At 35.0% G+C, this 25,659-nt stretch overlaps 1 protein-coding gene across 1 annotated transcript in view; it reads right to left on the bottom strand.

The window, feature by feature from the left end:
* The window catches only part of LOC148954754 (small G protein signaling modulator 1-like), a 149,086-nt gene that overhangs the window by 14,919 nt on the left and 108,508 nt on the right, over window positions 1–25,659 (bottom strand). The window lies entirely within an intron of this gene.

Below are 25,659 nucleotides of genomic sequence, written 5' to 3'. Positions count from 1 at the left end.
CTAGATTATTATACACAATTGTATATTATTTATACAATAACACAAATCCTTGTATATAATTGCTTATGCTGGTAAAACGAAACCAATCACTAATCTCGATTTTAAATACAGTAATCTAAAGCCTGGATCCAGGTAAGTATTATTTCTTCTATTGTATAATAAATAGGCTTGAAAAAATGGTGATAAATTTTATTCGTAGTTTTGGAAAGTCTATCCTATTTTCTCTCACGGCAGGAGATTTGAGCTAAAAAAAAGTTTTGAAGGGGAGGGATGAGTAGTCTTCGAGTTTCCCGATGAAAGGGAGTAAAACAGATGCACTTATTTTTAATTTTGACTTTTTGAAAATCGTCTACGCCCACCTATTGGGGAAGAAACACTAAGGCAATTTTATTTGAAGAAATTACAGACTTCTTTTTTTTTTTAATTCAAGCGTCTTTTCTTTTTAATATTCAAAACAATGGTTCGAAACATAACTTCGCTAATTAACGTCATCCAGCTTTATTAAAAATAACGTTGCATGACGACACTAACGTTTTTGTGTGTAAAACTAATTGCTTAAGGTTATTCCGCAAGAAATTGCCAGTTACCGGATTTTGGATTCTTCAATTTTTTTTCTAAGTTGGGATTAATTAAAAGAAGCTCAATCCATGCTCGACGATTTATCTAGTAAGTACAAATCTGTCTGCCTTCATGTAAGTCAGCTGAAAACAAAGACGATGAGGACCATCATTTAGAGACACTTCCGGTGGCTCAGCCACATACTATGACGCCCTTACGGTGCAATATCGAAGCAATGCCTGAAATGTTTCCAGTTGCCATGGTGGAGGAAGCGAGCCAGCAGTTAACCCTTTCAGACCTGAACCAAGAAGGAGTTGCGTAAAAATTCTGAAAATAGCAGAGAGTGATCCTGGAGTCAACTAGAACATATTTATTTAAAAAAAAATTATTTCATTCCAAATCCAAACTGTGAATGGTTACCATATGGTCACGTCAGGTATATACAGATACTATTTTAGGTGAAAATTTTTTGAAACAGTTGCGATCTGAGTTCAAACACAGTCGAACTTTGCACTTCGAACACATGATTCGACTGGTTCCACCCCTAACGCACTTCCCATAGCGACACCTTCCCTTTTCAGTCGTATCCGGAAAATGCGAGGTCTGGTCAAACCTCATTGATTCCGAAGGCATCCCGTCTCGCGAGGTAGACGTATTGCACTTCGTCACTAATAAGGATGGTCTTCCAACTCGAGGACTTTCAGATACGCCAGGAAGAACCAACCAACGAGCAATGTCCATTTTGAAGTACAATAGAGACATATGATGAACATTGGTCTGCTTACACTGTCGGCGGTGTATCAGCCAGGCGTTGTTCACAGCCATGTCAAAGAAGTAGTACACAATCCTCATATACCATTTCTTCGAGCGAATGTCAGTCCTGTAAAGCTCCAGGAACATGTCAGCAAGATCTACGCCCCCCATTGATTTGTTGTAGTCACGGACGATTCGGGGGCGATCAACTTCGACGTATTTCCGTGTTGTGCCATCCATCTCTGACACTTATCAATTGGGGTGACTGCATAGTATGACGAAGCCAAATGGACTGGTTTGTTGTCATACCATTTTACCACCGATACTTCTGAATGTCTTTCAATACGGAAGTCCACTGACCCTCGTCCATTCTTCTTCATGTTGGCGTCGGTATCTAGAACAGCACTCCTCATCCTGTTGCTGCGTATCGCACCACATGACTCGATGCCATATTCAATCCGAAGCTTGTGAATGAGATCGATGCCAGTATAGAAGTTACCAAAGAACAGCTTGAAGTTCATGAACCTTGGCAGATTTTCTGAAAGCCAAAGGAAAGCGTCAATACTTTGACCATGTTTAGAAATTTTAAAAGATACTTTCCCTGTACGTATCTCTATGTCACACACTAGTCTTTTGATGCCAGATCTCCTAGGAGCATTTTCAACCCACGAATGGGGCTTGTCCTTCAAGTGCTGTCGAAGTACAATTCTTCCTTTGAACGGGATCATCTGTTCGTCAATACTTTGGATCTCTTCAGGGTCTATTTTTTCAGATTATCCCTGAATGCGTCGTATAGTCTTCTGATCTTGAACAGTTTATCATGACCAGCCTCCCCTTTCGGTATCATTTAGGTGTTATTGCAAATGTGGAAGAAAGATCTCAAGCTGATGAACCTATCTCTGCTCATGGTATCAGCCACCGGGGAATATCGTTGTCCATTCTTCCAGTACATTCTCATAGCCGGAAGTTTGAGAATGCTCATAAGCATTTGAACTCCAAGAAATCTGTGCAGCTCTTCAAGAGAAAGTTTCAGAACAAGATTATTTTTTCTCATGGCATTCAGGTTCACTTGGTCCACAATGTTTGAAAGAATGTCTTCTGTGATAAACATTCGGAAGAGATCAAGAGGCGTTTGTACCTCGTCATAGTGTGGCATAGAACCCTTCCAGGTAATATCTCGAGGTTCGGGCTCCGTTTTTATCCACTTGTATTGCTTTGCCTCCTTTGCTACCTTATTTTTTGCTACTGGTTTTGCCGTGACTTGAGGAGCATCAGTTGGAGTTACTAGACTGGCCACTGCTTGGGAAGGAGCATTTTTCTTAGCTATTGTAAGGACAAAGGGTTCAGCAGGTGCAATAACTGTTGCTGACTGCATTGCAGAAGAAGTTGCCACTGATGCTGATGATGTGCTTGAAGAACTGTTTGACGCTGCTGTGTCATTCAAGCCCGGGAGAGACAAATCGAATTGATCCGTGTCATCGCCATTGTCTAACTCGAACCTGCCAAGCATTGATAAAGGGATGTCGTCTGTGTGGTCAATATCCTCTTCATCACTTCTGTCTTCATTGCCATAACAGTTGAGAGAACGTAGAGGTTGAAATTCTTGACCTGGATTGTCTGGTGCCCAGTTTGGGTCGTCGTCGTCGGACGAGATATCGAGATCTGAATCACAATCAGGTATGAATGAAAGCCTTGCTGCTTCTTCTTCAGTCATTTTTTTGGTAGCTCTTCTACTTCTTTCCTTGATCAGTCTCTATTCCAAGGGCTTAGGACCATGACCTCTCATGGAGTCAGAGCTCGTGCTTGGGCCAGCTGAAATGAAATTCAAGGTAATTGCATCACTTAATAATAATAATATAATGCCATCAAATAGGCCATTGGCCTCTACACTTGCTTGATGCATCACACAAAATAGCTCTTTTACCCTTGTTACCACTAAAAAGGAGGAACAGAAAGAAAATGTGCCTATTCCCAATCATAAAAAGGACTTGCTGCCTCGTTTGCTGTACAAATCTGCCTAGGTGTGGTTTGGCAATGAATGCCTGACGTGACCATTTGGTAACCGATCGTTAGAAACCTTGTTTGGGGCTAAACTACAGCTCAGAATTAGACTAGTGATATCTCATTCGAAAGATCGCATTCTTAGCTACAAAATAATATCATAATCAGGCTCTGAAGTTACCAGAAACGTCCAGATCATCGAGGTCAAAACCTGCACCTTTCCTCTTTTTCGACATTTTATGTTTTGTCTAAACTTGGACGCTCGCTCGACCGCTCGGGTAAAGCCTTGAGGGATAATAAATTCAAACGCGATAGAGCCAAGCAAGCGCTATCTAGTGGAAAAAAAATCACGGTTATAACTTTGTCGAGTCGAGAGAAAAAAAATAGGGGGCGAGGGGTATCCGTATGGTGACCACAGGCATGAAAGGGTTAAAAGAAAACCTGGCCATCCACCATCCAGTCCAACCTGGAGCCAATTTTTGGGTTCAGAAAATACGTCAGACACTGGGACTGAGAGTAGATGCCTATCGTCTAGCCATCAGCTCTGGACACACCTACCTGGGACAAAACATGACGTCAGTTATCGAACGCAAAGATGAACCAAGGGCTTGCAGCGTTAAATAAGTACAAGTAAGCAACTGCAGGTCCACTTAGCCGTCCAGAGCCTCTGGACCTGGGAGTCACAACCCGATACAATAAAACTTCAGTGCAACCCTTTTATTCTTTCGATTAATTGAAAAAACTTTTTCCACAAAATAAGTTTTTTAAAGAAAAGTAAAGAACTCCATTAAACAAAAAATGAGCAAAAATAAAATAATCTACAAAAAGTGAAACTACCACAAATCAGCATCGATAAATAAATGGAACCCAAAACGAACAGAAATTACAATAAATAACCGAGTCAAACTCAAAACGAGCAGAGATTAAGATAAGTTGGGCTCAAAACCCCTATGTTTTCCCAAGGCCAGAAAATTTGCACTTTACTGAAAAAAAATAAATGTTTTTACTTTTAGTACTTTAAAAAATCAAATAATGTTAACATTTTGATTACTAAATATCAGTATATGTATATTAAACTGACAATGCATATTCATTTACGGTGGGCGTGAGAGGGGGGTTAGTTACCCTCCAATCACTTTCGACTATTAAAAAGTGCACTAGCCCTCTCAATTTCCAATTGAATGAGCCCCTTTTCAAGTCTCTACGACAAAGCTTTCAATAAAATCCTTATATGCCCACAGGGTATTACTTACAACCCTTACCCTGGGGGCTATGGGGGGAGTGTCATCCTGAAAGATATAATTTCCCGACCTTTCAACTACTTTGAACAAAATGGCTATCTCAAAATTTTGATTGGATGTTTTTGGAGAAATGGTGGACGGGGAAGGGGTGTTAGTAGCCTTCCAATCGCCTTTGACTATTAAAAAGGGCACCAGCCATTTCAATTCACCAGCACATAAATACCTTATATGCCCCCAGGGCATAACTTATAACCTTTGCCCTGGGGGCTCTGAGGGGTTTGTCATCCTTAAATACATAATTTTCAGAACTTTCAACTACGTTGAACAAAACGGCTATCTCTCAACTTTGATTGAATGACTTTGGGGAAATAGTGGGCATGAGAGGAGGGTTAATTAATCTCCACTCCCTTTCGACTATTAAAAAGGGCAATTTTAATTTCCAATCAAATGAGCCCTTTATGAAATTTCTACAAAAACTTTCTATATAAACCTCATATGCCCCCTTGGCATAACTTACAACCCTTGCACTGAGGACTTTGAGGGGGTTATCATCCTAAAAGACCTAATTTCCAGAACCAACTACGTTGAACAAAATGGATATCTCCAAATTGTGATGTGTTTGGGGAAATTGTGGGCTTGACGTTAGTCGCTATCCAATCACTTTCAAGTATTAAAAAAGGCACTAGTCTTTCAAATTTCCAATTAAATAAGCCCTTTTGAAGTTTCTAGGACAACGCTTTCAATACAAACCTTATACGCCCCTAGGGAATAACTTACGACCCTTGCCCTGAGGGCTTAAGGGGGGTGGGGTTGTCATCCTTAAAGACCTAATTTCCAAAACTTTCAACTACGTTGCATAAAATGGCTATCTACACATTTTGACTGGATGTGTTTGGGGAAAAGGTGGGCGTAAGAGGAGGGTTAGTTGCCCTCAAATCACTTTCGACTATTAAAAAGGGCACTAGCCCTTTGATTTTCCAATTGAATGAGCCCTTTTTTAAGTTTCTACGACAGATTTCAATAAAAATCTTATATGCCCCCAGGGAATAACTTATAATCCTTGCCCTGAAGACTGGGTGGGGAGGGGATTGCCTTGCTCAAAGGTATAATTTCCTGAACTTTGAACTACATGGAAGAAAATGGCTATCTCAAAATTTTTATTTGAATTGTTTGGAGAAATGGTGGCCTTGGAAGGGGTGTTAGTTGCCTTCCAATCACTTTCGACTATTAAAAAGGGCACTAGCCCTTTTAATTTCCAATCGAATGAGCCGTTTTTGAAGTTTCTACGACAACACTTTCTAAAAAAAACCTTATATGCCCCCAGGGCATAACTTACAACCCTTGCCCTGAGGGCTGTTGAAGGCGTGTCATCCTCAAAGACATAATTTCTAGAGCTTAAAACTACGTTGAATAAAATGGCCATCTCAAAATTTTGATTGAATGTGTTTGAGGAAAAGGTGGGCGTAAGAGAGGGGTTAGTTGCCGTACAATCCCTTTCGACGATTAAGTAGGGCACTAGCCCTTTAAATTTCCAATCGAATGAGCTTTTTTTGAAGTTTCTACCACAACGCCTTCTACAAAAACCTCATATGCCCCCAGGGCATAAATTATAACCCTTGCCCTAAGGGCTGTGGGGGAGTGTTCTCCTCAAACACATAATTTATATCTGGAAATCAACTACGCTGAAAAAAATGGCTATCTCAAAACTTTGATTGGATGTGTTTCGGGAAATGGTGGGCGTTGAAGAGGTGTTAGTCGCCTTCCAATCACTTTCGACTATTAAAAAGGGTACAAGCCACTCCAATTTCTAATTGAATGAGCCCTTTTCGAAATTTCTACGACGACTTCTTCTATACGAAGTGCCCTGTTCTAAACAAAAAAAAGTAATAAATAATACATTGTGCCAACATCGTTCTTATATGCCCCCAGGGCATAACTTAAAACCCTTGCCCTGAGGCTTGTTTGGGAGTGTCCTCCTCAAAAATATATTTTTTTTATCTGGAAATCAACTACGCTGAACAAAATGGCTATCTCAAAATTTTGATTGGGTGTATTTGGGGGAATGATGAGCTTAGGGGGGGTGCTAGTTGTCCTCCAATCACTTTCGACTATTAAAAAGGGAACTAGCCACTCCAATTTTCAATCGAATGAGCCCTTTTTGAAGTTTCTACGACAACTCCTTCGATACGAAGTACCCTGGTATAATACATTTTGCCAACATCGTTCTTTACTTAGGCAGCACGATTGTGCTGCCTATGATCTGGAATGATAAGAAATTAGCAAAATCAAGCATCTGACCTAAACTGGGCTAAATACAAAATTGAAGTCTTTTTTCTTCTGCCTTCTCAACACTCAAAAAGGTTCAGATAAATTCTGACAAGCCATTCATAAGATGTTGCAGATCTGCCGGTTTCATAATATGGTCATATACTTTTCATTGAACTTTACTCCTCTTCTTAGTTAAATTTGAGGCTAATTTGGCCATCCCGCAACCATTGTTATTTTCCACTCCATTTCCAATTTTGTTTCTGAGATAATGCACTATTTTTTATATCCTGGGTGAGCAGAGTTACTTTCGGTCTGCATCGCTACTTCACTCTGAATTAATTAAAAAGAAAATTTTTTCCACAACATAAGTTTTTCAAAAAAAAGCGAAGAACTCCATTAAACCAAAAATGACCAAAAATAGAATCAAATTATCTACAAAGTATACAACTACCGCAAATTACTTTCAATAAATAAATGAAACCCAAAACAAACAGAAATTAAAATAAATAACAGAGTCAAACTCCAAATGAGCAGAAATTAATATGAGTAGGTTTCTATACCCTATGCTTTCTAAAAGCCAAAATATAATTTGTAGTTTACTGAAAAAAATTCATATGAATTTACTGAAAAAAAAATGTGCATTATCAGTTTAATATACATCTGCTGTTATTTATTCCTTAAAATCTTAATTAATTTTTGATTTCTTAAAGTTTTAAAAGTGAAAACAATTCAAAGAATTTTCTTCACTAAAGTACAAATTATATTCTGGGTTTTACATTTTTTGAAAACTTATTTTTTGGAATTTTTTTTTCTGTTTGTTTTATTTCATTTTTGGCTTGATGGAGTCCTTTACTTATTTTTGATAAAAATTATTTTGTGGAAAAAGTGATTTCTGTTTGTTTTATATTAACATAGTTTGTTTCAGGGAGAAATACTGAGCCTCTTCTAAAGTTAAACAACCATCCCTTCCATAAAAATCTTAAATATACGACGTGTATGGTGGGGAGTGGGTAATTGCCCTTCGATCACTTTGACTCTTAAGAAAAGCACTAGAGCGTCTGATGACCAATTCAATGAGCCCCTCCGAAGTTTATATGACCGCGCTTTCTATAAAAACTATATATGTCTCCAGAGCATAACTTGCAATCCTTGCCCTGAGGGTTCGGAGGATTTTTTGTCCTCAAAAACATAATTTCCAAACATTTCTGATACGCTAAACAAAATGGCTATCTCAAAATTTTGATTCTAAGTGTTTGGGGAAATGATGGGCATGGGGGGGGGGGGAGCATGTGCCCTCTGATCACTTTTGACTAATAAGATATGCCCTAGCACTCTCAATTTCCAATAGGATGAGCCCTTTCTAAGCTTTTACGACAACACTTTCCTTGAAAACGTTATATGCCCCAAGGGCATAATTTAAGACACTTTTCCCAAAGGCTATGGGGGGAGGGTTATCATCCCTAAAGACATATTTTCCAGACCTTTCAACAGCGTTGAACAAAATGGACATATCAAAATGTTGATCGGATATGTTTGGGGAAATAATGGGCGTGGGGCGAGTGATTCTCCCTCTGATCACTTTTGACTATTAAAAAGGACAATAGCCCTATCAATTTCCAATCCATTGACCCCTTTTTTGAAGTATTTGCGACAATACTTTCTATAAAAACAGTATATGCCCCCAGGGCATAACTTAAAATCTTAGCCCTGAGGGCTGGGGGTTGTCATACTCAAAAACATAATTTCCATATCCTTCAACTACGTTCAACAAGATGGATATATCAAAATGTTGATCGGAAGTGTTTGTGGAAATGATGGGCGTAAGGCGAGGGCACTCGCCCTTAGATTGCTTTTGACTATTAATAAGGGCACCAGCCATCTCAATTCCCAATTGAATTAGCCCTTTTTGAAGTTTCTACGACAAAGCATTCTATAAAAACCTTATATGCCTCAAGGGCATAACTTACAACCTTAGCCCTGAGGGCTATGGAGGGGGGGTTCATACTCAAAAACATAATTTCCTGACCCTTCAACTATGTTCAACAAAATGGCTATATCAAAATGTTGATAGGAAGTGATTGGGGAAACGTGGGCGTGGGGGGGGGGCATTCGCCCTCCGATCGCTTTTGATTATTAATAAAGGCACTAGTCCTCTCAATTCCCAATTCGATGAGCCCTTTTTGAAGTTTCTATGACATCGCTTTCTATGAAAACCTTATATGCCCCCAGAGCATAGTTTACAACCCTTACCCTGAGAGATGTGGGGGGGGGTGGGTTGTCATCCTTAAAGACCTAATTTCTTTAACTCTAAATTACGTTGAAAAAATGGATATCTCAAAGTTTTGATTGGATGTGAGTGAGTGAGTGAGTGAGTTCTTTATTTAACAATAAAAATCATAAACAAAAAACTACATCAACAAAATTTACCCCATAAGGCTCCATGGCCGGGAAAGAACAGGGGAGAAAAAAATCCAGTCGCCCACCTTAATAATCCCCAGAATGACAAGATAGGCAGGGGATAACACATTAATTCACCAACTCAAATAAATATCCAACTCAATCCAGAGACATCAACTCCAAGGGAAACCGAAAAAAAACTTAATTACTACCTAGAAATTCTCTAACATAATGTTATAACGTACCAGACGTGCGGCAGCTTCAGGCAGACACAGGAAGCGTGTTCCAGATCGTGTCGCAAGTTGTCAGAGGTTTGAAATAAGACATCATTCATGGAGTATGAAGAATCTGTAATTTGCGAGATGATAAGTCAATTGATCAGAAACAAAAGATATATTATTACATAGAGCAGCAGGAAGATGGCCATGGAACTGTAAAAGATGAAAGAAGAACAAAAAAGAAAATAGAGAGATATCAAATCAAGCAAGGCTTCAAGTCAAGATCAGTTAGTTTCCTTAATAAGAGTCCGTTTTTGATCACATAGTTTTGAAAATGGCATCAGAGACGAGATGAACGTTGTAATTAGAATAACAAGACACCATCAAACATAGGACTGATCCAGTCTGTTGAACAATATTCTAAGAATTTACCATGAAAATGTATATTTGAGCTTTCTAAGGATTCCAAGACTCCTGGAGACTTTCATTTTAATCAGGTCAATATGATGCTTAAAGGAAAGATTTTCGTCAAGCAAGATGCCTAGGAATCGAACGTAACGATCCTTAGGTCTACTTAGAGAGCCTCTTGATACATATATTTCATTTAAGTCAGGGCAAGCCTTTGAAACTCTGGAGAAAATGAGAAAAAATGACTTCCCGGCATTTAAGGCAAGATAATTTACATCAAACCATTGGATAACTCTTTCAAAAAGGGCATTTATCTTTGATCGAAGATCAGACTCACTTCTACCAGCTGTGCCAAGAATACTGTCATTATCAAAAGCAATAAGTGCATCCGGAAAGGACAAGCTCCTGTCACAGTTAGTGACGGATGCTGTTTGACAAAGACGACAGCAAATAATAGGTTTTAAATTTTGAACCGCATTAATAAGGTCATTGACGTACATTAAAAAGAGTATCGGCCCAATAACAGATCCTTGTGGAACGCCAAACACTATTCTCGAAGGGTTAGAAAAGTGCGTATCAACCGAGATGACTCGACTTGATAAATATTATAGAAACCAGGAATAAACATTCCCTCTTATACCAATATGGGACAGTTTCCAAAGAAGAATCTAGTGTGTTAATGAGTCGGATGCTTTTCGTGCATCAAGAAAAAGATCAGCAGGTATCAGACCAGAGTCAAGGAATGAATGTAAATAATTAAGGAGAGTTGCGCCATGCATGCTCAGTTGAGTACTTCACCCTAAAACAGAACTGAAAATTATAAAAAAAAGTGTTTAGAATTAAGAGAATTTTTGGAAATGGTGGGCGTGAGAGGAGGGGAGGTTAGTTGCCCTCTAATCACTTTCTACTGTTAAAAAGGGCACTAGCCCGTTCAATTTCCAATCGAATGAGCCCTTTTTGAAGTTCCTACGACAAAACTTTCTATAAAAATCTTATATGCCGCTAGGGCATAACTTACAACCCTTCCGCTGAGGGATGTGGAGGGCGATTATTCTCAAAGACTTAATTTCCAAAACTTTCAACTGCACTGAACAAAATGAATATCTCAAAATTTTTAATGCATATGTTTGGGGAAATGGTGGGCGTGAGAGGGGGGTTAGTTGCCCTCTAATCACTTTCGACTATGAAAAGGGGCACTAGCCGTTTCATTTTCCGATTGAATGAGCCCTCTTTGAAGTTTCTACGACAAAGCTTTCTATAAAAACCTTGTATACCCCAAGCACGTAACTTACGACCCTTATCCTGAGGGGGTGTGGGGGGTTTGTCATCCTCAAAGACCTAATTTCCAGAACTTTCAACTACGTTGAACAAAATAGCTACCTCAAAATTGTGATTGGATGTGTTTTGGGAAATGGATGTGTGGATGTGATTGGATGTGTTAGTTGCCCTCCAATCACTTTCGACCATTAAGAAGGGACTAGCCCTTTAAATTTCCAACTGAATGAGCCCTTTTTGAAGTTTCTACGACAACGCTTCAATAAAAACCTTATATGCCCCCAGGGCATAAAGTACAACACTTTCCCTGAAGACTTTGGGAAGAGTGTCCTCCTGAAAGACATAATTTCTAGTCCTTTCAACTACGTTGAACAGAATGGATATCTCAAAACTATGATTGGACGTGTTTGGTGAAATGCTTGGCGTGGAAGGGATGTTAGTTGCCTTCCAGTCACTTTTGACTATTAAAAAGGACAAAAGCCCTTCCAATTTCCAATCAAATGAGCCCTTTTCCAAGTTTCCAAGACTACTCTTTCGATACGAAATGCCCTGGTCTACAACCGAGAAATAAAATAAAAAATAAATAATACGTTGTGCCAACATCGTTCTTTACTTAGGCAGCGCTATTTCGCTGCCATTGATAGGTCCTGGTCCAACAGAGGTTCATAGTACCTACAATTTTAATCAGATTACCAAAACATTTAGGCCCTTCCTCTCTGCCCTCTCCTCCAGATTCAAGGTTCAAGGTCCAATTGCTCCCTTCCAAAAAAAAAAACTCCATGAAAGCTTCAGCTTCTTCCCCAAAGCCGTTCCCATAATGAATGAATGGCTTTAATACCCATCAATGAAGAAACAGACGGAGCACAAAAAAAGAAAACAAAACAAAAACACAAGACACTAATTCTTCTGGCACAAACCAAACAAAACACAACAACCAGAAACAAATGCCAACTACTGCTGTAAAAACTTAGCCCACGGGTGGGATTTGACTGACAAATTATATGGTTTTGGAGATATACCGTTTTGATTACTTGGCGAGATAGAATATCTTTTGACTTACCTTGATACTTAACTGCGAGTTTTCTGTACGTCTCGTAAGGGCTTATAGTGTAAGAACCTTTAGGCAGTTTTTCTCTGAAAAATCAATAGTTTTTAGACAGTTTTCTGAAAAACAGACAGGTTTGTTTTTACGAAAAACAAGCAGTTGCATCTGCGTTTTTCCCTGTAAGTTTCAACTTCTACCCCAATACCATTCCCGGGGTATTGCAGGTACCTCCTTTCGATGACCTGGCAACACATGGTGTCTTCTTTTACCTTGATACTGAACTATAAATAGATTATAGGTCCCGTAAGAGCTTATATCGCAAAAACATTTGGGAGAATAGGAAAGCAGTTTTCGCCAAAAAAAGTCTCAAATTTGCCTTCAAACCGTTTTCGAGATATTGGAGAAAGGCTTATTTGATGACCTGGACATAAATAGTATCTTCCAAAATCAGCTTCTCCCCTACCCCAAGTGAAAAGTTGGGATAGCAATGAAGATGTTAAAAGCATGATAGGCATGGAAAAAACAAATTGTTTCACAATTGAAAAAAAAAATTTGGCAGAACAGGAATATAATTCTATGGACTAAGGTTAGAATATGAAAAGTCATGGTAATGAGAGTGATCAAGCGAGGCTCTAAAACATGGGCTCTTCGAGATACTGAGGACAATTTGTTTAACGTTTTCAGGAGAAATTTTCAGAGGATAATTTTAGGTATTTGTTTCACTGACCGTACATCAAACAATATGTTGCACAAAATATCTGATTCAATCCCAGTCTCCAAGAGATTAGCAAGGGTTAAGATGACCAGACCATGTTTTATAGATGGAACGGTGGCAGATTGCCAAAGGGTTTGCCTTTTGGTGATCCCTCTGCATCAAACAAATTCATGTGATCACGGAATGGGGTCAAAAGAGATTATAAAAAGGACTTAAGGAAATAAAAACTTAATGGGGGGGAGGAGGGTAGCCAGTGAGTTTGTATTGACTGAAAGAGCATGTAAGTATGAAGAGCATATAAGTATGGCTGTAAGTAAGAGCATGAACAGCAGTGCTTTTCGTATATCGAGAAAAAGAGCAGCAGGTATCAGACCAGAGTCAAGAAATGAATGTAAATAATTCAAAAGAGTTGCACCATGCATGCTCAGTTGAGTGCTTCGCCCTAAAACTAAACTGAAAATCATAAAAAAAGTGTTTAGAATTAAGAAAATTTTTGAAAATGGTGGGCGTGAGAGGAGGGGAGGTTAGTTGCCCTCTAATCACTTTCTACTATTAAAATAGTAGAAAGTGAGACTTGGTACTTCAGGAGTTGTTAGTAGAAGTCTCTTCAGGAGACTTGACTGAGTCTCTTCAGGATACTTGGTACTTCTGTGAGTTGTTAGTAGAACCTGAAGGAAATGACAGCAGTAAAGGAAGCAACACCCATGCGTCCAAGTGATACCCATGATCCTCATAAATTCGAGGGAAAGAGAATTATTTGAAGAAAATAAAATACTTTCTGAAGTATCTTTTCAATTTAGTGATATTTTTACAGGGCTTACAACGACAATTTCCAAGAAGAATAGTTCCTAGAATCTGTTGGAACTCAAAGTGTCTGTTTGAGTGTCTGTTCTGTCTTTGTTGGCTAAACTTCGAAAGGCTAAATTTTCGTTTTTTTTTCTTTTTCTTTTAAGTTTGGCACTGAGGACGACTTAGCGGAGGTCCTTGTCGAAATATTTGCTTATTGCTTCTTCTTCATGGTTTTCCACTGGCTGACAAAATCCTCGTTTTTTCACCTTTTTTGATTTTATTTTTCATTTTGTTATTTTATTTTCTCTCTGAGTTTCATTTGTCAAAACTCTTGTATACAAGTCATAGTTGGATAAGATAATCTAATGCTCCAATTTAGTGTCTTTTTGTTGAGGTGGCTAGTAGAAATGACCCTATTGATCCCGTACCCACACCATATATGGGCATAGAGTCCCTAGGGAGAACACCTGTGCTGTCAGTCCCGACGGGGCACCAAATATGGGCATGGAATCCCCAGGGAGAACATGTTTCCGAGAAATGTCTCCAAGCGAAGTTTATTAATGTCTTTGGAGTTCGTCCAAGAGAATTGTTTCCGGGATGAAGTTTATTAATGTCTGACAGGTGATGTCAAGGTTGATTGATTTGTCATGAAAGGAGAATTGTTTTCGGGCGTATGTTTTGATCTTAGAGATGAAGAGATTAACGCGGGAAAGGGTTTCTTAGTAATTTGAAATGTGACAGCGCAGGAATGTCAAAAACAAAAGGAACACGCAGAAATTACGTTTAGGGATTATTTGAGCGAAACCGTTTGTAGTTTATCGTGTCGCAGTTACATTTTCTTGATTTTTCAAAGTTCATTTTGATTTTTTTTCATTGAAATGCAAGAGTTGGATTTTTTTGAAGTGTTTTATCGTGGTTTACCTTGTCACAGCTATATTCTCTTCATTTTTCAAAGTTCATTTTGAATTTTTTTCGTTGAAATGCAAGAGTTGGAATAATTCAGTAGTGTTTTGTCGTGGTTTACCCTGTCACACTTTCAATATCTTGATTTTTCAAAGTTCATTTTGAATTTCTTTCGTTGAAATGCAAGAGTTGGAATATTTCAGTAGTGTTTTGTAGTGGTTTATCGTGTCATAGTTACATTCTCTTGATTTTTCAAAGTTCATTTTGATTTTTTTCATTGAAATACAGGAGTTGGATTATTTCAGTAGTGTTTTATCGTGGTTTACCTTGTCCTAGCTACATTCTCTTGATTTTTCAAAGTTAATTTTGTACTTCTTTCTTTGAAAAGCAAGGGTTGGAATAGTTCAATAGTGTTTTTGTCGTGGTTTACCCTGTCACACTTTCATTATCTTGAATTTTAAAAGTTAATTTGAATTTCCTTCTTTGAAGTTCTAGAGTTGGATTAATTCAGTAGTGTTTTGTTGTGCTTTACCATGTCAGAGTTACATTATCTTATTTTTCAAAGTTCGTTGAATTTATTTCATTTAAATGAAATGGTTGGATTATTTAAGTAGTCTTTTTTTGTGCTTTACCTTGTCAAAGTTACATTCTCTTAATTTTTCAAAGTTCATTTTGAATTTCTTTCGTTGAAATGCATGAGTTGGAATATTTCAGTAGTGTTTTGTCGTGGTTTACCTTGTCACAGTTACATTGTCTTCATTTTTAAAAGTTCATTTTGAATTTCTTTCATTGAAATGCAAGAGTTGGATTATTTCACTAGTATTTTGTCGTGGTTTACCATGTCACAGTTACATTCTCTTAATTTTTCAAAGATAATTTTGGTTTTCTTTCGTTGAAATGCAAGATTTGGAATATTTCAGTAGTGTTTTGTTGTGGTTTACCTTGTCACAGTTACACTTTCTTGATTTTTCATAGTTCATTTTGAATTTCTTTCGTTGAAATGCAAGAGTTGGAATATTTAAGTAGTGTTTTGTTGTGGTTTACCTTGTCACACTTACATTCTCTTGAATTTTAAAAGTTCATTTCAAATTTTTTTCGTTGAAATGCAAGAGTTGGAATATTTCAGTAGTTTTCTGTCTTGGATTAAGTTGTCACAGATACATTCTATTGATTTTTCAAAGTTGATTTTAATTTCTTTCATTGAAATGCAAGAGTCGGATTATTTCAGTAGTGTTTCGTCGTGGTTTAACTTGTAACAGTTACATTCTCTGGATTTTTCAAAGTTAATTTTTAAATTCTTTCTTTGAAATGTGAGAGTTGGAATATTTCACTAGTGTTTTGTCGTTTTTTACCATGTCACAGTTACATTCTATTATTTTTTCAAATTTAATTTTGAATTTCTTTCATTGAACTGCAAGAGTTGGATTATTTCAGTAGTGTTTTGTCATGGTTTACCTTGTCATAGATACATTCTCTTGATTTTTCAAAGTTCATTTTGAATTTCATTCTTTGAAATGCAAGAGTTGGAATATTTCAGTAGTGTTCTGTCATTGTTTACCATGTCACAGTTACATTCTCTTGATTTTTCAAAGTTCATTTTGAATTTCTTACGTTAAAATGGAAGAGTTGGAATATTTTAGTAGTGTTCTGTTGAGGTTTACACTGTCACAGATACATTCTCTTAATTTTTCAAAGTTCATTTTGAATTTCTATCATTGAAATGCAAGAGTTGGAATATGTCACTAGTGTTTTGTAGCGCCATTCCTTGTCATACTTACATTTTATTAATTTTTCAAAAGTTGATTTTGGATTTCTTTCTATTATATCAAAGGGTTGGAATGTTTCAATATTGTTTTGTCGTTACTTATCTTGTCACAGTTACATTCTCTTAATTTTTCAAAGTTCATTTGGATTTTTTTCTATGAAATGCAAGAGTTGGAATATTTCAATAGTGTTTTGTTGTGGTTTACCTTAACACAGTTACATTCTCTTAATTTTTCAAAGTTTATTTTGAATTTCTTTTGTTGAAATGCAAGAGTTGAAATATTTCAGTAGTGTTTTGTTGTGGTTAACCTTGTCACAGTTACATTTTGAGTTGGAATATTTCAGTAGTGTTTTGATATGATTTACCTTGTCGCAGTTACATTTTCTTGATTTTTCAAAGTTCGAATTGAATTTCATTCCTTGAAATACAAGAGTTGGAATATTTCAGTAGTGTTTTGTCGTGGTTTACCTTGTCACACTTTCATTCTCTTAATTTTTCAAAGTTAATTTTGAATTTATTTCATTGAAATGCAAGAGTTGGAATATTTCAATACTGTTTTGTCGTGGTTTACCTTATCACAGTTACATTCTCTTGATTTTTCAAAGTTTATTTTGGATTTCTTTTGTTGAAATGCAAGAGTTGGAATATTTCAGTAGTGTTTAGTCGTGGTTTACCATGTCACACTTTCATTCTCTTAATTTTTCAAAGTTAATTTTGAATTTATTTCATTGAAATGCAAGAGTAGGAATATTTCAGTAGTGTTTTGTCGTGCTTTACCTTCTCACAGTTACATTCTCTTTATTTTTCAAAGTTCATTTTGAATTTCTTTAGTTGAAATGCACGAGTTGAAATATTTCAGTAGTGTTTTGTCGTGGTTTACCATGTCACAGTTATATTCTCTTGATTTTTCAAAGTTCATTTCGGATTTCTTTCGTTGAAATGCAAGAGTTGGAATATTTCAGTAGTGTTTTGATATGATTTACCTTGTCGCAGTTACATTTTCTTGATTTTTCAAAGTTTAAATTGAATTTCATTCCTTGAAATGCAAGAGTTGGAATATTTCAGTAGTGTTTTGTTGTGGTTTACCTTGTCAAAGTTACATTCTCTTAATTTTTCAAAGTCCATTTTGAATTTCTTTCATTGAAGAGCAAGAGTTGGAATATTTCAGTAGTGTTTTGTCGTGGTTTACCTTGTCACAGTTACATTCTCTGGTTTTTTCGAAGTTCATTTTGGATTTATTCTGTTGAAATGCAAGACTTGGAATAATTTAGTAGTGGTTTGTACTGTTTTACCCTGTCACAATTTCATTCTCTTAATTTTTCAAAGTTCATTTTGAATTTATTTCATTGAAACGCAAGAGTTTGAATATTTCAGTAGTGTTTTGTCGTGGTTTACCTTCTCACAGTTACATTCTCTTGATTTTTCAAAGTTCATTTTGAATTTCTTTCATTGAAATGCAAGAGTTGGATTATTTCAGTAGTGTTTTGTCGTGGTTTACCATGTCACAGTTATATTCTCTTGATTTTCAAAGTTCATTTCGGATTTCTTTCGTTGAAATGCAAGAGTTGGAATATTTCAGTAGTGTTTTGTTGTGGTTTACCTTGTCACACTTACATTTTCTTGATTTTTCAAAGTTCATTTTGAATTTCTTTCGGTGAAATGCAAGAGTTGGAATATTTCAGTAGTGTTTTGATGTGGTTTACCTTGTCAAAGTTACATTCTCTTGATTTTTCAAAGTTCATTTTGAATTTCAATCATTGAAATGCAAGAGTTGGAATATTTCAGTAGTGTTTTGTCGTGGTTTACCTTGTCACAGTTACATTCTCTTAATTTTTCAAAGCTCATTTTGAATTTCTTTCGATGAAATGAAAGAGTTGGAATATTTCAATAGTGCTTTGTCATGGATTACCTTGTCACACTTACAGTCTCTAACTTTTTCAAAGTTCATTTTGGATTTATTTTGATGAAATGAAAGAGTTGGAATATTTCAGTAGTGTTTTGTCGTGGTTTACCTTGTCACAGTTACATTCTCTTTATTTTTCAAAGTTCATTTTGAATTTCTTTCGCTGAAATGCAAGAGTTGGAATATTTCATTAGTGTTATTTTGTGGTTCACCTTGTCACAGTTACATTTTCTTAATTTTTCAAACTTCATTTTGGATTTATTTCATTGAAATGCAAGAGGTGGATTATCTCAGTAGTGTTTTGTCATGGCTTACCTTATCGCAGTTACATTCTCTTGATTTTTCAAAGTTCATTTTGGATTTCTTTCATTGAAATGCAAGAGTTGGAATATTTCAGTAGTGTTTTGTTATGGTTTACCTTGTCACAGTTATATTCTCTTGATTTTTCAAAGTTCATTTTGGATTTCTTTTCTTGAAATGCAAGAGTTGGAATATTTCAGTAGTGTTTTGTCATGTTTTACCTTGTTACAGTTACATTCTCTTGATTTTTCAAAGTTAAATTTGAATTTCTTTTCTTTGAAATTCAAGAGATGGAATATTTGAGTAGTGTTTTGTTGTGGTTTACCTTGTCACAGTTTATTCTCTTAATTTTTCAAAGTTCATTTTGGATTTCTTTCATTGAAATGCAAGAGTTGGAATATTTCAGTAGTGTTTTATCATGGTTTACCTTGTCACAGTTACATTCTCTTAATTTTTCAAAGTTCATTTTGAATTTCTTTTCGTTGAAATGCAAGAGTGGGAATTGTCAGAGTTACATTCTCTTGATTTTTCAAAATTCATTTTGGATTTCTTTCATTGAAATATGTTTTGTTGTGCTTTACCTTGACACAGTTACATTTTCTTGATTTTTGTTAGGTTAGGTTAGGTTAGGCTAGATCAAGTTAGATTAGGTTAAGTTAGGTTAGATTAGCCTACGTACGCGCGCGTAAGTAGAAATATTCGTAAACTGAAATATTCCAACTCTTGCATTTCAACGAAAGAAATCCAAAATGAACTTTGAAAAATCAAGAGAATATAACTGTGACAAGGTAAACCACGACAAAACACTACTGAAATAATCCAACTCTTGCATTTCAATGAAAGAAATTCAAAATGAACTTTGAAAAATTAAGAGAATGTAACTGTGAGAAGGTAAAACATGACAAAACACTACAGAAATATTCCAACTCTCGCATTTCAACGAAAGAAATTCAAAATGAAATTAAAAAAATTAAGAGAATGTAACTGTGACAAGGTAAAGCACAACAAAACACTACTGAAATAATCCAACTCTTGCATTACAATGTAATAAATTCAAATGAACTTTTAAAAATCAAGAGAATGTAACTGTGACAAGGTAAACCACGACAAAACACTACTGAAATATTCCAACTCTTGCATTTCAACGAAAGAAATCCAAAGTGAACTTTGAAAAATCCAGAAAATGTAACTGTGACAAGGTAAACCATAACAAAACACTACTGAAATATTCCAACTCTTGCATTTCAATGAAAGAAATTCAAAATGAACTTTGAAAAATCAAGAGAATGTAACTGTGATATGGTAAGCCATGGCAAAACACTACTGAAAAGTAAGTGTGACAAGGTAAACCATGACAAAATACTATTGAAATATTCCAACTCTTTCATTTCATCGAAAGAAATTCAAAATGAACTTTGAAAAATTAGGAGAATTTAACTGTGACAAGGTGAACCACGACAAAACACTACTGAAATATTCCAACTCTTGCATTTCAATGATAGAAATTCAAAATGAACTTTGAAAAATTAGGAGAATGTAACTGTGACAAGGTAAACCACAACAAAACAGTACTGAAATATTCCAACATTTGCATTTCAACGAAAGAAATTCAAAATGAACTTTGAAAAATCAAGAGAATGTAACTGTGACATGGTAAACCATGACAAAACACTAGTGAAATATTCCAACTCTTGCATTTCAATGAAAGAGGTTCAAAATGAACTTTGAAAAATCAAGAAAATGTAACTGCGACAAGGTAAATCATATCAAAACACTACTGAAATATTCCAACTCTTGCATTTCACCGAAATAAATCCACAATGAACTTTGAAAAATCAAGAAAATGTAACTGTGACAAGGTAAAACACAACAAAACACTACTGAAATATTTCAACTCTTGCATTTCAACGAAAGAAATTCAAAATGAACTTTGAAAAATTAAGAGAATGTAACTGTGTTAAGGTAAACCACAACAAAACACTACTGAAATATTCCAACTCTTGCATTTCAACGAAAGAAATCCGAAATGAACTTTGAAAAATCAAGAGAATATAACGGTGACATTTTAAACCACGACAAAACACTACTGAAATAATCCAACTCTTGTATTTCAATGAAAGAAATCCACAATGAACTTTGAAAAATTAAGAGAATGTAACTGTGAGAAGGTAAACCATGACAAAACACTACTGAAATATTCCAACTCTCGCATTTCAACGAAAGAAATTCAAAATGAACTTTGAAAAAATAATAGAATGTAACTGTGACAAGGTAAACCACGATAAAACACTAGTGAAATATTCCAACTCTCGCATTTCAACGAAACAAATTCAAAATGAACTTTGAAAAACCAAGGGAATGTAACTGCGACAAGGTAAATCGTGACAAAACACTACTGAAATAATCCAACTCTTGCATTAAAATTAAATAAATTCAAATGAACTTAGAAAGATAAAGAAAATCTATCTGTGAGAAGGTAAACCGTGACAGAACACCACTGAAATATTCCAATTCTTGCATTTCAATGAAAGAAATTCAAAATGAACTTTGAAAAATCAAGAGAATGTGAGTGTGATATAGTAAACTACAATAAAACACTACTGAAATATTCCAACTCTTGAATTTCAACGAAAGAAATTCAAAATGAACTTTGAAAAATCAAGAGAAGTGTAACTGTGACAAGGTAAACCACAACAAAACACTACTGAAATATTCCAACTCTTGCATTTCAACGAAAGAAATTCAAAATGAACTTTGAAAAATTAAGAGAATGTAACTGTGACAGAGGTAAACCATAACAAAACACTACTGAAATATTCCAACTCTTGCATTTCAACGAAAGAAATTCAAAATGAACTTTGAAAAATTAAGAGAATGTAACTGTGACAAGGTAAACCACGACAAAACACTAGTGAAATATTCCAACTCTTGCATTTCAATGAAATAAATTCAAAATGAACTTTGAAAAATCAAAAGAATGTAACTGTGAAAAGGTAAACCACGACAAAACACTACTGGAATATTCCAACTCTTGCATTTCAACGCAAGAAATCCAAAATGAACTTTGAAAAATCAAGAGAATATAACTGTGACATGGTAAACCACGACAAAACACTACTGAAATAATCCAACTCTTGCATTTCAATGAAAGAAATCCAAAATGAACTTTGAAAAATTAAGAGAATGTAACTGTGACAAGGTATACCACGACAGAACACTACTGAAATATTCCAACTCTTGCATTTCAATGAAAGAAATTCGAAATGAACTTTGAAAAATCAATAGAATGTATCTGTGACAAGGTAAAGCACATCAAAACACTACTGAAATATTCCAACTCCTGCATTTCAACGAAAGAAATCCAAAATGAACTTTGCAAAATCAAGAGAATGTAACTGTGACAAGGTAAACCATGACAAAACACTACTGAAATATTCGAACTCTTGCATTTCAACGAAAGAAATTAGAAATGAACTTCGAAGAATTAAAAGAATGTAAGTGTGACAGGGTAAACCACAAAAAAACACTACTGAAATATTCCAACTCTTGTATTTCAATGAAAGGAATTCAATATTAACTTTGAAAAATCAAGAGAATGTATCTGTGACAAGGTAAACCACGACACAACACTACTGAAATATTCTAACTCTTGCATTTCAACGAAATGAAATTCGAAAATGAACTTTGAAAAATCAATAGAATGTATCTGTGACAAGGTAAACCATAACAAAACACTACTGAAATATTCCAACTCTTGCATTTCAACGAAAGAAATTCAAAATGAACTTTGAAAAATTAAAAGAATGTAACTGTGACAAGGTAAACCACGATAAAACACTACTGAAATAATCCAACTCTTGCATTTCAATGAAAAAAATCTGTGACAACTGTAAACCATGACAAAACACTACTGAAATATTCAAACTCTTGCATATCAATGAAAGAAATCCAAAATGAACTTTTAAAAATTAGGAGAATGTAACTGTGACTAGGTAAACCACAACAAAACACTATTGAAATATTCCAACTCTTGCATTTCCTCGAAAGAAATCCAAAATGAACTTTGAAAAATTAAGAGAATGTAAGTGTGACAAGATACACCACAACAAAACACTAATGAAATATTCCAACTCTTGCATTTCAACGAAAGAAAACCAAAATGAACTTTGAAAAATCAAGAGAAAGTAACTGTGACTAGGTAAACCACATTAAAACACTACTGAAATTTTCCAACTCTTGCTTTTCAACGAAAGAAAACCAAAATGATCTTTGAAAAATCAAGATAATGTAACTGTTACAAGGTAAAGCACGACAAAACACTACTGAAATATTCCAACTCTTGCATTTCAATTATAGAAATCCAAAATGAACTTTTAAAAATTAAGAGAATGTAACTGTGACAAGGTAAACCGCAACAAAACACTACTGAAATATTCCAACTCTTGCATTTCAACGAAGGAAATTAAAAATGAACTTTTAAAAATTAAGAGAATGTAACTGTGACAAGGTAAACCACGACAAAACACTACTGAAATATTCAAACTCTTCCATTTCAATGAAAGAAATTCGAAATGAACTTTGAAAAATCAATAGAATGTATCTGTGACAAGGTAAACCATGACAAAACACTACTGAAATATTCCGACTCTTGCATTTCAACGAAAAAAATCCAAAATGAAATTTTCAAAATTAAGAGAATGTAACTGTGAGTAGGTAAACCATGATAAAACACTGTTGAAATATTCAGACTCTTGCATTACAATGAAAGAAATTTAAAATCAACTTTGAAAAATTAATAGAATGTATCTTTGACAAGGTAAAGCACATCAAAACACTACCGAATTATTCCAACTCTTGCATTTCAACGAAAGAAATCCAAAATAAACTTTGCAAAATCATGAGAATGTAGCTGTGACAAGGTAAACCATGATAAAACACTACTGAAATAATCGAACTCTTGCATTTCAATGAAAGAAATTCAAAATGAACTTTGAAAAATTAAGAGAATGTAACTGTGACAAGATTAAGCACAACAAAACACTACTGAAATAATCCAACTCTTGCATTTTAATGATAGAAATTCAAATGAAATTGAAAAATCCATAGAATGTATCTGTGACAAGGTAAACCATGAAAAGAGACTTATGAAATATTCCAACTTTTACATTTCAATAAATGAAATTCGAAATGAACTTTGAAAAATCAATAGAATGTATCTGTGACAATGTAAACCATAACAAAACACTACTGAAATATTCCAACTCTTGCATTTCAACGAAAGAAATTCAAAATGAACTTTGAAAAATTAAAAGAATGTAACTGTGACAAGGTAAACCACGATAAAACACTACTGAAATAATCCAACTCTTGCATTTCAATGAAAAAAACTGTGACAACTGTAAAGCATGACAAAACACTACTGAAATATTCAAACTCTTGCATATCAATGAAAGAAATCCAAAATGAACTTTTAAAAATTAGGAGAATGTAACTGTGACTAGGTGAACCACAACAAAACACTATTGAAATATTCCAACTCTTGCATTTCCTCGAAAGAAATCCAAAATGAACTTTGAAAAATTAAGAGAATGTAAGTGTGACAAGATACACCACAACAAAACACTAATGAAATATTCCAACTCTTACATTTCAACAAAAGAAAACCGAAATGAACTTTGAAAAATTAAGAGAAAATAACTGTGACTAGGTAAACCTCAACAAAACACTACTGAAATTTTCCAACTCTTGCTCTTCAACGAAAGAAAACCAAAATGATCTTTGAAAGATCACGATAATGTAACGATTACAAGGTAAAACACGACAAAACATTACTGAAATATTCCAACTCTTGCATTTCAATTATAGAAATCCAAAATGAACTTTGAAAAATTAAGAGAATTTAGCTGTGACAAGGTAAACCGCAACAAAACACAACTGAAATATTCCAACTCCTGCATTTTAACGAAAGAAATTCAAAATAAACTTTAAAAAATCAAGAGAATGTAACTGTGATATGGTAAACAATGACAGAACACTACTGAAATATTCCAACTCTTGTATTTCAACGAAAGAAGTCCAAAATGAACTTTGAAAAATCAAGAAAATGTAACTGCGACAAGGTAAACCATGACAAAACACTACTGAAATAATCCAACTCTTGCATTTCAATGAAAGAAATTCAAAATGAACTTTGAAAAAATAATAGAATGTAACTGTGACAAAGTAAACCACGACAAAACACTACTGAAATATTCTAACTCTCACATTTCAACGAATCAAATTCAAAATGAACTTTGAAAAACCAAGAGAATGTAACTGTGACATGGTAAACCACGACGAAACACTACTGAAGTATTCCGACTCTTCCATTTCAATGAAAGAAATTAAAAGAAACATTGAAAAAGCAACAAAATGTATCTCTGACAAGATAAACCATGACAGATGTCTACTGAAATATTCCAACTCTTGAACTTCAATTAAAGAAATTCGATATGAGCTTTGAAATATCAAGAGAATGTAAGTGTGACAAGGTAAACCACAACAAAACACTACTGAAATATTCCAACTCCTGCATTTCAACGAAAGAAATTCAAAATGAACTTTGAAAAATCAAGAAAGTGTAACTGTGACAAGCTAAACCACAACAAAACACTACTGAAATATTCCAACTCTTGCATTTCAACGAAAGAAAACCAAAATTATCTTTGAAAAATTAAGAGAATGTAACTGTGAAGAGGTAAACCACGACAAAACACTACTGAAATATTCCAACTCTTGCATTTGAGCGAAAGAAATTCTAAATGAACTTTGAAAAATTAAGAGAATGTAACTGTGACAAGGTAAACCATGACAAAACACTACTGAAATGTTCCAACTCTTGCATTTCAACGAAAGAAATCCAAAATGAACTTTGAAAAATCAAGAGAATATAACTGTGACATTTTAAACCACGACAAAACACTACTGAAATAATCCAACTCTTGTATTTCAAAGAAAGAAATCCACAATGAACTTTGAAAAATTAAGAGAATGTAACTGTGAGAAGGTAAACCATGACAAAACACTACTGAAATATTCCAACTCTCGCATTTCAACGAAAGAAATTCAAAATGAACTTTGA

This window comes from Artemia sp. Qi Xiang Cuo, chromosome 3 (assembly GCF_049724085.1).
Source record: "Artemia sp. Qi Xiang Cuo chromosome 3, ASM4972408v1, whole genome shotgun sequence".
Taxonomy (NCBI): Eukaryota; Metazoa; Arthropoda; class Branchiopoda; order Anostraca; family Artemiidae; genus Artemia; species Artemia sp. Qi Xiang Cuo.
Note: the sequence above shows the minus strand (reverse complement) of the source record. Positions and strands in the feature narration are given on the sequence as shown.